The sequence below is a fragment of the Chiloscyllium plagiosum genome, unplaced genomic scaffold, assembly GCF_037043375.1.
Source record: "Chiloscyllium plagiosum isolate Xiang-an unplaced genomic scaffold, Cpla_swu_hap1 HiC_scaffold_5, whole genome shotgun sequence".
NCBI classification, from domain to species: domain Eukaryota; kingdom Metazoa; phylum Chordata; class Chondrichthyes; order Orectolobiformes; family Hemiscylliidae; genus Chiloscyllium; species Chiloscyllium plagiosum.
Window position 1 is genome coordinate 46,344,709 of NW_028270143.1, and position 13,876 is coordinate 46,358,584.

Here is a 13,876-nt window from a genome sequence, read left to right on the forward strand (position 1 = left end):
CCTCCTAGTCCTGTCTTCGCAATTCTGCAATTTATATAAATCAGAATAAAATTTTCTAAAGATTGTGTTAATCCTTTTATGATCATAAGTCAAAATACCCTCACTTTCCTTGATAGACGTGATAGTTTGAGAGGCCTTCTTTTTCTTTGCAAGAAATGCTAAATATCTACCAGGTTTATCACCAAATTCATATAACCTTTGTTTTGCAAATAATATCTCCTTCTTAGCCGATTGGGTAAGGTGGTGTTTAGAGCCGTAATCCTTTGTAATTTGATAATAGAAGGTCTGTCAGCTTATGCTGTTTCAGCCGCTTTTAAGCGAGCTTCGAGCAGACGCTATTGTTCTCCCTTTAATTTTTTCTGGGTCGCTGAGTATGAGATGATCAAATCTCGCGCGTAACCTTTGATGGTCTCCCACATCATTGATGGGTTGCTAGCCGTACCTGAATTAATTTCTAAAAAAGTTTTAAATTCTTGAGAGAAGTACTTTACAAATTTACTATCTTTCATCAGGAAGGGATCCATACGTCAATGCCGAGGGGATGTCTCATTGTTTCTCGCCTTGATTTCCATATATACAGCAGTGTGGTTGGAAATTGCTATACTGCCTATTTTACAGGATAAAATGGAATTTATAAAAATCGAGGGGGCAAAAAACATATCGATTCTGGTATGACATTTATGTGGATTGGAGTAAAAAGAAAAATCTCTGCCCTGTGGATGAAGGCATCTCCATACATCTACTAATCCTAATTCTTTGTTCAAATCCACCAATTGTCTAGATCTGGGAGATACTCCTGCAGTACTCTTGCGAATTCTATCTATTTCCGGATCCATAATACAATTAAAGTCTCCCCCTATAATTGTATGACGAGCACCGAGAGCCATCAACTTTGAGAAAGCTTCCGTTATAAATTTAAAAGGATGCGCCGGCGGGCAATACAAATTTAAAATCCCATATTCCTCTCCATTTATAAGGGCTTTAATCAGAATATATCGTCCAGATTCGTCTTTTATCTGATTTAGGATTTTAAAGGGAAATTCTTCCGAATAACAACTCCTCTGCTTTTTGAGCTAAAAGAAGAAAAAAAGGCCTGATCAAATCCACCCTGTCGTAATTTCAAGTGTTCTTTATCCAATAAGTGTGTCTCCTGTAGGAGAGCGATATCAACCCTTTCTTTCTTGAGGTTTGATTAGATTAGATTACATTACAGTGTGGAAACAGGCCCTTCGGCCCAACAAGTCCACACCAACCTGCCAAAGCGCAACCCACCCATTCCCCTACATTTACCCCTTTACCTAACACTACGGGCAATTTAGCATGGCCAATTCACCTGACCTGCACATCTTTGGACTGTGGCAGGAAACCAGAGCACCCGGAGGAAACCCACGCAGACACGGGGAGAATGTGCAAACTCCACACAGTCAGTCGCCTGAGGCGGAAATTGAACCCGGGTCTCCGGCTCTGTGAGGCAGCAGTGCTAACCACTGTGCCACCGTGCCACCCATAGTATTTTCTTCCTTTTGACTGCTGAATTATTCCCCTTGACATTCCAGGTGCACCACTTAACCGACTGATCAACCATAATCGTCCGGGCAGATCCGAGACCCCTCGGAAGGGGAAATCCTATCCAGAACATCCCGAGCATAGAGCATATAAAATTCACAAAAATAAAGGCTCTCTGATACACTCACAACAGTATAATAAAAAACAATTTCTACATAAAAAAAATATAAAATGTATTTAAATGGAGATTTTCCCCCTTGTTCCCAGGGGGTATCACTTCCTTTCCAAAAGTCCATCGTATCCTCTCCCAACCAGTGCCCCACCCTTGACCCAGGCACTCCTTAATAGGATGAAGAAAATTCAAATATACAATAGAGCTAGAGTTAACAGTGAACACCCTACCCCCCACCCCCACCAACACCTGGATATATTTGGTAATGTTAATACCATATATAAACATATATAACTATAAAATTACAGCCTCAGCAAGTAATAATTAGATATAATAATACAAAATAACAACCCCGCTCCTCGAGACAGAGATAAAATAGGATAAGGTAACCACCGCGCCCCACCAACATTAACTAAACACCCCGGCCTATATATATATATATATATATATATATAATTTTTAAAAAGGGGGTGAAAATCATTAAGTAGAGAACAAATAAATAAATCCCTCTTCCCACCCCCCAAGATAATATTAAACAATAAGGTTAAAAAAAAGGGGATTAATAAATAAATAGAAGGGGGAGGGTTGTAAACCAGAGTGGGGGGAAAGCAATCCCAACATCAATTAATTCTTATAATTTATCTAAGAGAGTCCAAAAATTCCTTGGCCTTTTCTGGCGATCCGAAGTTATACACAGATCCTTCATGGTTAAAGCGTAGCGTCGCTGGGTTGTGCAAGGAGTACTGAATATTTAAGTCCCTTAAACACTTCTTCGCTTCATCAAACACCTTCCTCTTGCGGACCACAGCTGGGGAAAAGTCCTAGAATAACATGATCTTGGATCCTTTATAGATCATGGCTTGGGGATAAAGTGAGGGCTGCAGATGCTGGCGATCAGAGCTGAAAATGTGTTGCTGGAAAAGCGCAGCAGGTCAGGCAGCATCCAAGGAACAGGAGAATCAACGTTTCGGGCATAAGCCCTTCTTCATGGCCCATGGCTTGGGGATCTTTTACAAGATTTCTAGAGGCTTCTAGGAGTATCTGCCTCTCCTTATAGCTCTGCAGCTGGAACAGGACCGGGCGGGGACGCTGGTTCGAGCCGGGCCCGCGTATTGCGACCCGGTAGGTCCATTCCACCCTTACCTGGCTTGATCCAGCCTCCAGATTTAAAAGCTATGGAAGCCACTGCTCGAGAAACGCAGTAAGCGTTCGGGAAGACCCAGCAAATGAATACTTTTTGGACGACCTCGATTCTCGAGGTCATCAATGTGATTCTCTAAGGTCCGGACTCGCTGTTCAAGAGTCCGGATCTGGTCCACGGCCGATTGTGCTGTAGTTTCGGAGGTCGCGGCCTTTAGCTCCGCCCCTCCAACTCGACGCTCAATTTCCTTGATGTCTCGGTCGTGCTTTTTCAGCGCGGGTGAGAGTGAGTCCCATCGGCTTCGGCATTCTTCAATAAAGGCGTCGATCTTCGCATCAAGTTTGCAGATTATTTCCACGAGGCTCGCCACCGGATAAGTTCCTCGGGGCGGCTGTGGACGCCTCTGCTGCAGCTGAAGAGGGTGGGGAAGGGGTTCCTGCTTGCTGAGAGCTGCTGGCTCCCTTCCCTTTAGTCATTTTTACTGGAGATTAAATTGTTTAAATTCAATACTAAACAACTAATTACATTAAGTAAAAACTATTTAAAATGATTTGGTGAGTGTGGTGGGGGAAGGTGACCCACTTTGTCCAAGTCTTGGGAGGAGCACTGTAAACTCAGACTTGCTGGGTCGCCGCCATCTTGAATCCCCCCATCCATCAATTTTGAGACGCTTTGTTTCAGACTAGCAGGAACAAAACAGTACCTGCATCCACCTTCAGTGAAACAACTGTATATAAGAACATAAGAATGCATAAGAAAACAGGAAGAACAGACCATGTGGTCTGTCGAGCCTGTTCCATCATTCAAATGGATCATACCTGATTTTGGGCCACAACTTCATCTTCCTGCCCACTCCATTTAACTGTTGATTCCCTGAGCAATCAAAAATCTATCTATTCCAATATTAAATATGTCCCTGTGTTCAGATTCCTGACTAATGAAAACAAATTCTTAGTATTTACCCTATCAAGCCCCTTCAGAATCTTGTTGTCTTTCAGAGAGGTCACCTCTCATCTTCCTAAACTGCTGAGAATAGAGACCCAGTTTGCTCAGTTTTTCATTACAGGGCAATCCTCTTATCCCAGGGATCAATTTAGCAATATTTTTTCGGTAGCGTCTACATTGAGGTACATCCCTTTTTAAACATGGAGACCAAACTGCACTTTGATGAACAAAAGCAATATGAAAGGAAATTGTTAGCATACAAAGAAAGTTGTGGCTAAGTAAATGGCTGAGTAAATTAAGCTTATCGATCTTTACGGGACTCTAAAAGGAATTAGTGGAGTAGATGCTGAGAGTTTGTTTCCATTTGTTGGAGAATCTGAAACATGGGGCCATAGTTTTAGGATAAGTGGTAGTCATTTATGACTGGGGTGAGGAGAAATTACTTCACTGAAAGTTTGTGAACACATGAAGCATATGGAAATCAGCACACAGTAATTCATATACAGTGTGATCTCATCAAAATGTTGCACAACCTTAGCATGTACTCCAACGCACTGCAAATAAGAGCAGGCTCCAGGGGCCAAATTGCCTACTCTTGCTCCTAATCTATATATGAAAATAGAAATTTTGTTGGCAAACGGCATTGAATTTTGATGAATGTTGAGTTGTGCATGTAGGCAATGTAATGGCAAACCTATTTATACCTTTTATGGTATGGATCTAAACTAGCTTGAGAAAAAGAAAGATCTTGGAGTTAACAATACATATGGCTCGAGATTCACTATGTATTGTGAAGCAGCAGCAGTGTGTACTATCTGCAAAGTTCACTCCAGAAATCCACCAAAGATCCTCAGACAGCACCTTCCAAACCCCACGGCCACTTCCATCTAGAAGGACAAGGGCAGCAGATGTATACAAACACCACCCCTGCAAGTTCACCTCCAAGCCACTCACCATGCTGACTTGGAAATAATTCACTGTCCCTTCATTGTCACTGAGTCAAAATCCTGGAATTCCCTTCTACTGGCATTGTGGATCAACCCACAGCAGGTGGTCTGCAGTGGTTCAAGAAGGCAGCTCACCATGACTTTCTCAAGGGCAACTAGGGACGGGCAATAAATGCTCACCAGCCAGCAACACCCTGTCCCACGAATGAATAAATTTTTAAAAAGGCAAAAAAAATTGAGAATTAGGACAATTCAATACAAAACAGAAACATCATAACACCTTTGTGTGTAAACCTTGAGGAAGTGATAAAGTTGATTGATGAGGGAAGGGCTGTAGATGTCATATACCTGGACTTCAGTAAGGCTTTTGATGAGGTCCTCTCTGTGGGCTGAATGGAGAAAGTGAAGTCGCAAGGGGTCCAGGGTGTACGAGCTAGATGGATAGAGAACTAGCTGAAGAGCAGGAGACAGACAGCAGTAGTGGAAGGAAGTTTCTCAAAATTGAAAACTGTGACCAGTGGTGTTTCACAGGGATCCGTGTTGGGACCACTGTTGTTTGTGATGTACATAAATGATCTGGGGGAAGTTTTAGGTGGTCTGATTAGCAAGTTTGCAGATGACACTAAGATTGGTGGAGTAGCATATAGTAAAAGGGATTGTCAGAGAATACAACAGAATATGGATAGATTGGAGAGTTGGGCAGAGAAATGACAGATGGAGGTCAATCTGGGCAAATGCGAGGTGATGCATTTTGGAAGATCCAATTCAAGAGCAAACTATACGGTAAATGGAAAAGCCTTGGGGAAGATTGATGTACAAGAGAGATCTGGGCATTCAGGTCCATTGCATCCTGAAGGTGGCAACACAGGTTGATAGAGTGGTCAAGAAGGCGTGCAGCATACTTTCCTTCATTGGGTGGGGTATTGAGTACAAGAGTTGGCAGGTCATGTTACAGTTGTAGAGGACTTTGGTTTGGCCACATTTGGAATACTGCATACAGTTCCGGTCGCCACATTGCCAAAAGGATGTGGATGCTTTGGAGAGGATACAGAGGAGGTTCACCAGGATGCTGCCTGGTATGGAGGGTGCTAGCTATGAGGAGAGGTTGAGTAGTTTAGGATTATTTTCATTAGAAAGATGGAGGTTGAGGGGGGACCTGATTGAGATCGACAAAATCATGAGAGGTATAGACAGGATGGATAGCAAAAAGCTTTTTCCCGGAGTGGGGGATTCAATTACTAGGGGTCATGAGTTCAAGGTGAAAGGGGAAAAGTTTAAGGGAAATATGAATGGAAAGTTCTTTACGCAGAGGGTAGTGGGTGCCTGGAATGTATTGCCAGTGAAGGTGGTAGAGGCAGGCACGATAGCGTCATTTAAGATGTATGTAGACAGATACATGTATGGGCAGGGAGCAGAGGGATACAGACCCTTAGAAAATAGGCAACAGGTTTAGACAGAGGATCTGGATTTGTGCAGGCTTGGAGGGCCGAAGGGCCTGTTCCTGTGCTGTAATGTTCTTTGTTCTTTGTTTGACTTCTTTTAGAATATACTGCCCATTTTCGGTTCTCTCTTTTTATGATTTTTAGAGTTTGAAGTGATCTAGAAGAGGGTTACAAGAATTATACAGAGTTTATGTCATCTTTGTTCCATTAAGATTTTAAAAATCAGGTTCTATTTATTCTAAAAAGTGAAAACTATTGGACTGTTCTGCAGGTTTTGATTGAGATGTTTAAAATAATGAAGAGGCTTTAATCAACTTCAATTCAATAGGTTGAACAGAACAATTTATGTAATGGTACAACTAGGTTAGACATTAAGAGGTTCCTTTTACAGAAGATTGTGAATCTATGAGACAATTTATCAGCTCTAAGACAAGCAGAGATTCACTGTACATGGTATTTCCTTGGCTACATCAGAAATCACAGTGTAACATCCTTGTGGGATAATAAATAACACCAATGTAGACTTGACAGGCTGAATAAGCCTACTCTTCACTGTTTCCGGATCAAAATCTTGGAATTCCCTTCCAGCACTGTAACCTTTCAACTAAGAACTGCAACAGTTTAAAAAGGCAGCTCATCCTACCTTATCCAGGGTAATTATGGATAGGTAATAAATGCTGGTCTAGGCAGTTATGCCCACATCCCATGAATATTTTTTTTTAAAACTTTCTATGTACCCCTGACATTTGCCTGACTTGAAGGACTACTCAAAAATAAATAAACCCTATCGCAGGAAAACTTGTCTTTAAAGAGACACAGAATATTGCATTTATCATTACAAAGTTAATTGTCCTGTCCATTTTGAACAGTACATCTTCCAACTAACTGCAACAAATAAGTACAGGAGATCTGCAATCCTAAAGTCTATGAAATAGAAACAGAACCACTAACAAATTAATATTGTCTGTAGTTGTCAAAAGAAGAACATACTTGATTGAATGTACTTTAGATAAAATTTGAATGAAATTGCTTGATGCAAGATAAAGGTCTTACAAACAAAACAAATAGATATTGGCTATAATGTGGATTTACTTGTGAAAAGAGATTCTGTGTAGTTTCGTTGACAGCCAATCAATTTTTTTTTCTTGTGCAATGTACATGGAATCAGGTTCCTGCATTTGATCTGTTTTAGAAATTGTATCCAATTTCTCTATTTTATTAAAATGGAGTTTCATCTATGATTTCCACGATTCTTATTAAAATTCAAAAAAAAGCATTGTTCCTTCAATTATCAGTGATATTAGAGGACTTCGGGACATAGTACTATATTGATGGTGTAATATAAATGCATATTGTTTATTGGATAGAGGAAATGAACTTCTGAGGTAGTACTGAGAAATAGAATATCAGAAACAATAATTACAAATTGAAAATACAGCACATAACAATAGTGAGGAAAATCAGTCAACAAAGGTCCCTTAGAGAATAGGACTGGGGAAATAATAGTGGGGAAGCAAAAAAATGATTGAGGAGTTGAACAAATGCTTTACATCACTCGCCATGGTGTAGGACATTAAAAGTATTCTACAACTATTAAATAGCCAAAATATTAACGAGGTAAGAAAATAAACACAATAACTATCACTGGAGGAAAATGCACAATGGAAACTAATGGGGCTAAAGGCTGATAAGTCTGTTGGACCTCTTGAGCTCATTCCGAGGATTTTAAAGGAAGTGGATCCACTTGTCTTAACCTTCCAAGAAGCCTCAGATTCTGGAAAAGTCCCAGTGGATTTGAAAACTGCCACTGTAACACGTTTTCAAAAAAGTAAGACAGACAAGCAAGCAGATAACAGAAAGCTGGTTAATTTCATATGTCATTGGGAAAATATTAGAGTCCTTTATAAATAGCAGAACAGTTAGGAATACAGAATGTAATCAAGCAGAATCAGCATGGCTACCTGAAGGGAATCACATCTGACAAATTTATTAGAATTATTTCAGGAGGTAACAAGTGAATACATTCAGGACAACCAGTAAATATAATACATTTGGATTTTCAAAAGGCATTCAATAAGGCACGTAAAGCTTCTTAATAAGATAATAGTCAATGGTGTTGAGGGTAGTATATCAGCTTGGAAAGAGATTAGCTAACCAGTAGAAGACAGCATTGGAATAAGGGGGACATTTTCAGGATGGTAGCCAGTAACTAGTGCAATGTCACAGGAATCAGTCCTGGAGCCATATTATTTACAATATGTAGTAATGGTTTGGATAAGGAAAGTGAATATGCTATCACCAAGTTTGGAAATGACACAAAAATTGGTGGGAAGGCAACTGATGAGGATGACAAATTAGATAAAGATGTAGACAAGTTAAGTAAGTATGAAAAAATCTTAGCTAATGTGGAAAAATGTGAGGTTATGCACTTTTGGCAAGAAGAATAGAAGCATTGCATATTATTTAAATGAAGAGAATGTGCAGAAAGCTGCAGCAGAATGGGATTTGAGGATCCCCATGCATGAAGGAACTGTCTTGTGAAAAGAGATGAGTACGTTGGGCCTCTACTCAATGGAGTTCAAAGAATGAGAGGTGACCTGTAATATTCATGGGGTTTGATAAGGTAGGTGTGGACTGGTTATTTCCCCATTTGGGAATGTCCAGGAACAGAAGGCATCATCTCAGAGTTAGGAGTCATTCATTTTAAGACAGAGATGAGAGTAGTAGACAGTAGTGAATCTGTGCAATCCTTTATCACAGGGCGAAGTCCACACTGGGTCATTCAAGGTGGACATAACAGATTATTAGGCAAGCCGTGATCTCATTGAATGGAGGAGTAGACCTGATTGGCTGAATAGCGCACTTCTACTCCCATGTTTTACAATCTTCTGGTTTGATAGCCTTTGGAAAAGTCGTAGATTTTTCTAAAAAATACCCTTCAAGTTTTGTGCCATAAAGTTGTTAGCATAAAACCTGTTTTGAACATTTTCTGCTTAGGTGGCACAGTGGTTAACACTGCTACCTCACAGCACCAGAGACCTGGGTTCAATTCCCACCTCAGGTGACTGACTGCATGCAGTTTGCACATTCTCTGCGTGGGTTTGTTCTGGTTTCCTCCCACAGTCCAAAAAATGTGCAGGTTAGGTGAATAGACCATGCTAAATTGCCTGTAGTATTAGGGGCGGGGGTCAGTGTGGACTTGTTGGGTCAAAGGGTCTGTTTTCACACTGTAAGTTATCTAAGCTAATCTAAAATATCACGTTCCACAATTTTAGTCGATTATCTTTGGCTTGGGGAAGAAGCATTTGTACAACTTATACAACAGGACGTTCACTTCTGAGATAAACAAAGATCTGGAAGAGAATATGGCAGGTTTCACATCCTGGAATTGTCTTGCGACTCTCACATGCTTTTGATAGGGATGATCTGCCTTGTTTTGACAGGGGAGCATGGTGTAATGCCCAGTCAATGACTGAACAGACTGCTTGGGGTTGGAAATGCAAGAAACATGGAAAATAGGAGCAGAGTAGGCCATTCAATCTGATCATAGTTAATATTCAAACTCCATGCCCTGTTCCCACTTTCACCCCATTCCCTTTAACCCCTTTAGCCCCAAGAACTACATTTAATAATTGGGGTATAGGTTTGCTCGCTGAGCTGTAGGTTTAATATCCAGACGTTTCATTACCTGGCTAGGTAACATCATCAGTGGCCACCTTCAAGTGAAGCAAAGCTGTTGTCTCCTGCTTTCTATTTATATCTTTCTCCTGGATGGGGTTCCTGGGGTTTGTGGTGATGTCATTTCCTGTTCGTTTTCTGAGGGGTTGATAGATGGCATCTAGATCTATGTGTTTGTTTATGGCATTGTGGTTGGAGTGCCAGGCCTCTAGGAATTCTCTGGCAAGTCTTTGCTTAGCCTGTCCCAGGATAGATGTGTTGTCCCAGTCGAAATGGTGGTTTTTTTCATCCGTGTGTAGAGCTACGAGGGAGAGAGAGTCGTGTCTTTTTGTGGCTAGCTGGTGTTCGTGTATCCTGGTGGCTAACTTTCTTCCTGTTTGTCCTATGTAGTGTTTGTGGCAGTCCTTGAATGGAATTTTGTAGATGACGTTGGTTTTGTCCATGACAAGCAGACCAAACACAGCCAGAAACCCTAACCACCTTACCATACATCAAAGAAGTTTCAGAAATGACAGCCAGACTACTGAGACCCCTCGGAATCCTAGTCGCACACAAACCCACCAACACTCTCAAACAAAAACTAACAAACTTAAAAGACCCAGTACAACCTATGGACAGAACCAACGTCATCTACAAAATTCCATGCAAGGACTGCCAGAAACACTACGTAGGACAAACAGGAAGAAAGTTAGCCACCAGGATACATGAACACCAGCTAGCCACAAAAAGACACGGCCCTCTCTCCCTCGTAGCCCTACACACGGATGAAAAACCCACCATTTCGACTGGGACAACACATCTATCCTGGGACAGGCTAAGCAAAGACATGCCAGAGAATTCCTAGAGGCCTGGCACTCCAACCACAACGCCATAAACAAACACATAGATCTAGATACCATCTATCAACCCCTCAGAATATGATCAGGAAATGATATCACCACAAACCCCAGGAACCCCATCCAGGAGAAAGATATAAATAGAAAGCAGGAGACAACAGCTTCGCTTCACTTGAAGGTAGCCACTGATGATGTTACCTAGCCAGGTAATGAAACGTCTGGATATCAAACCTACAGCCCAGCGAGCAAACCTACACCCTAAACCTCAACCTGAGCTACAAACCTTGCAAAAATTTAATAATTGCTTGTGGGTCATCTTTTTGGGCTTTACTTTCATTTACCTTGTTATGTCTTAAAAGAGAGAGAGAGAACAGGTTATACATCACCGACTCCTTTTAGTGTTTGTACATTAACTCTCCTCCGCCCCACCCCCATTGCTTTAACGTCTGGTCTGCTCTGAAATTGGCTCGCCCCTCCCCAAAAGCAAAAAGAAAGTCTCTTTGATTGCACAGAAGGTAACTGTTAATAATAGACTTGCTCAAACTTCAATGCTGGGAATGAAGGGTGGCTGCCTGGCATACCTGTGGCTGCTGTTACAGGGTGGCGCCTGTATTCAGACAGCAGGCTGCCCAACCTGTCTGCCAGCATTTGATCCAACTCATCTTAGCTTTCATGGGATCCAGCTGCCGTCCATCTCATTCCCTCAGCAAGGGCTTGGAGGCCACGATGACAAGTCCCGGGGGCGGGTGCTTTCCTCTGTTCCCCTGCCTATCTCGACCACAATCTCGCCTTGTTCTCCCTAGGCCCGCCCATCATCACTCGCCTCCCAGCCGCTGTCTTTGGCCACTGACTGGGGGCAGTGCCTGGTGCCTCCAGGCACATACAGCGAAACACGGCTTCAGTTAGATCAACAGGGCCGAATGAGGCTGAGGAGCTTCCACTGCCCAGTCTGTCAAACCGGACTGCAATACCTTACTGTTTCTCGAACATGCAACACCAACTTGTAATAATCTTTAGTCGAAAATGTTCTGTTGTCTTTCCCGACTAGTATATGTAATAGATGTGGCATATTTCATTGCTACACTGAAAACCAGACAGCGTAAACATTCTGCTGACTTTTGATGAGTTTGTCCCTGATGAGAGTGGTTCCAGCGAGCCGCAAACCTGCAGAAAGCAGACAACAGATCCTTACTGTTGCGAAAGGATGATTGGGATTAATCTAAACATCACCAAGGATTTGAATTTATTTAATAACCCAATTAATAATCCCCATGCACTAGAAGCAAGACGCGGTTTAATCTTCAGATATCGACAGTTGCAGGTACCTTTCCAGGAAATGTCTTTCACTGCTACATATTACATTTAATCTGGCCTCCCAACTCTGGATCCATGTGATGATGCAGATGAAAAATAAGGACTATTGTTTAGATTCTATTGTATCCATAAGTAATCACATGACGGAAACACGTTTGCATTTTAAGTCAAATTGTACAAAGCCTGGAAATCTTGACCCTTTTTAAACAAAACAAAATCACGCATTATTAATCAAGCGAATGATTTTATTCCTCTGTGCAGTCCTTTTCATTCAACAGCGCAATCTTTCATGAAGAATTTAAGGTTCATATTTTCCATCTGTCAGTCTTGAAAAGGCCTGTCATCTGGAGTTTGAAGTACAGTTTGCCAACAGGCTTAGTCGCCAAAGACAATACAATCTGGGATGTGTGCTGCTAGGCTCCAGGTAATCCTTCACTTTCCTCTTCAGCAGCGCAGTTATGATCAGGCTTAAGTTGCATATTTTGTTTTGTTATCAGTATTTTGCTGATGAATGCTATCAGCGCGAGTGAAATGAGATCCAGGGATCTGATCCGAGGTTACATTACATGGAAAGTACTTCCCTTTCCAACAGCGACCTATAGTGTGGGAACGGAGTTAGAAGAGACGGCTCCAGAATTATATTTAATAACTTCTCAAAGATCGTATCTAAAATAGCGTCTCCCCCAATTGACTCCACATTCTCACAAGCGAACCTCTAGTTTTCTGAAGGAAGTTCAGCAATGGAAAATACACTGATTTACAGGCTGCTTAGGGGATCCGCAGGACAAAATGATGAAAAAGGCTGCTTTCAGAGTTGTGACTTGAACCCCAGTGAGGTGTCATCTATAGTATGGAGTCCTCATAAAGACCAAAAAGTTTGAAGAGGTCAGAGAGCTCCGGACAACCGGCTTCACTTCCATTTTTCCACACGTCAAAAAATGCTGCAAGAATCCCTTCCAACATCCCGGGGCTGAAACCTTGAATAACCCTCTCGCTAACTCAGGTGTTCTCGTTACTTTCTCCTGAATGCCCCTTCCCTGAGCATGCCAGCACACAGACTGGGAGTTTGCTGCAGCGCACCCCCGTGTTTCAGGCCGCCTTCATCAAACAAAAGCCCGGGCGAGCTGGGGTGGCCCCAGAAAACCGGCAGCACACTGGCATCCACATGTCATTTACCTGAGGGAAGGAAACGCTGCAGAAAGACATAACTGCCGCTTTATCCTGTAGAGCATTAGAAACCTCCTGCAGTGCTCAAACACACGGGAGTTTCTGAAATCTCTCCTGCAGGATTCGTGAATTGAACTTTCATTTGAATGTTTGCTTTCTGAAAAAGACTTAAATACACCTTTCAGTCTGACCAATGTCCGGGAGTTGGTTCAGTTGACTGGATTTCAATAGTTAGCAGCGCCCATGTAACAGCTTTGTGAAAGCGCTTGTTATAATGGTAACATCAGACAGACTAGGTCAGACGGGAGGATTCTTTGAAAAACCAAAAAAAGTCCGTTCTTTTTATATGTAGCATTGAACCCAAAGTGTTTAGTACTGACATTAAAATAATTCAGTCACTGTCCCAAATAGGACACGGTGGGCGGCATGGTGGCACAGTGGTTAGCACTGCTGCCTCACAGCACCAGAGACCCGGGTTCAATTCCTGTCTCAGGCGACTGACTGTGTGGAGTTTGCACATTCTCCCTGTGTCTGCGTGGGTTTCCTCCGGGTGCTCCGGTTTCCACCCACATTCCAAAAATGTGCAGGTTAGGTGAATTGGCCATACTAAATTGCCCATAGTATTAGGTATATTAGTCTGAGGGGAAATGGGTTGCGCTTCGGCGGGTTGGTGTGGACTTGTTGGGCCGAAGGGCCTGTTTCCACGCTGTAGGGAATCTAATCAAGGA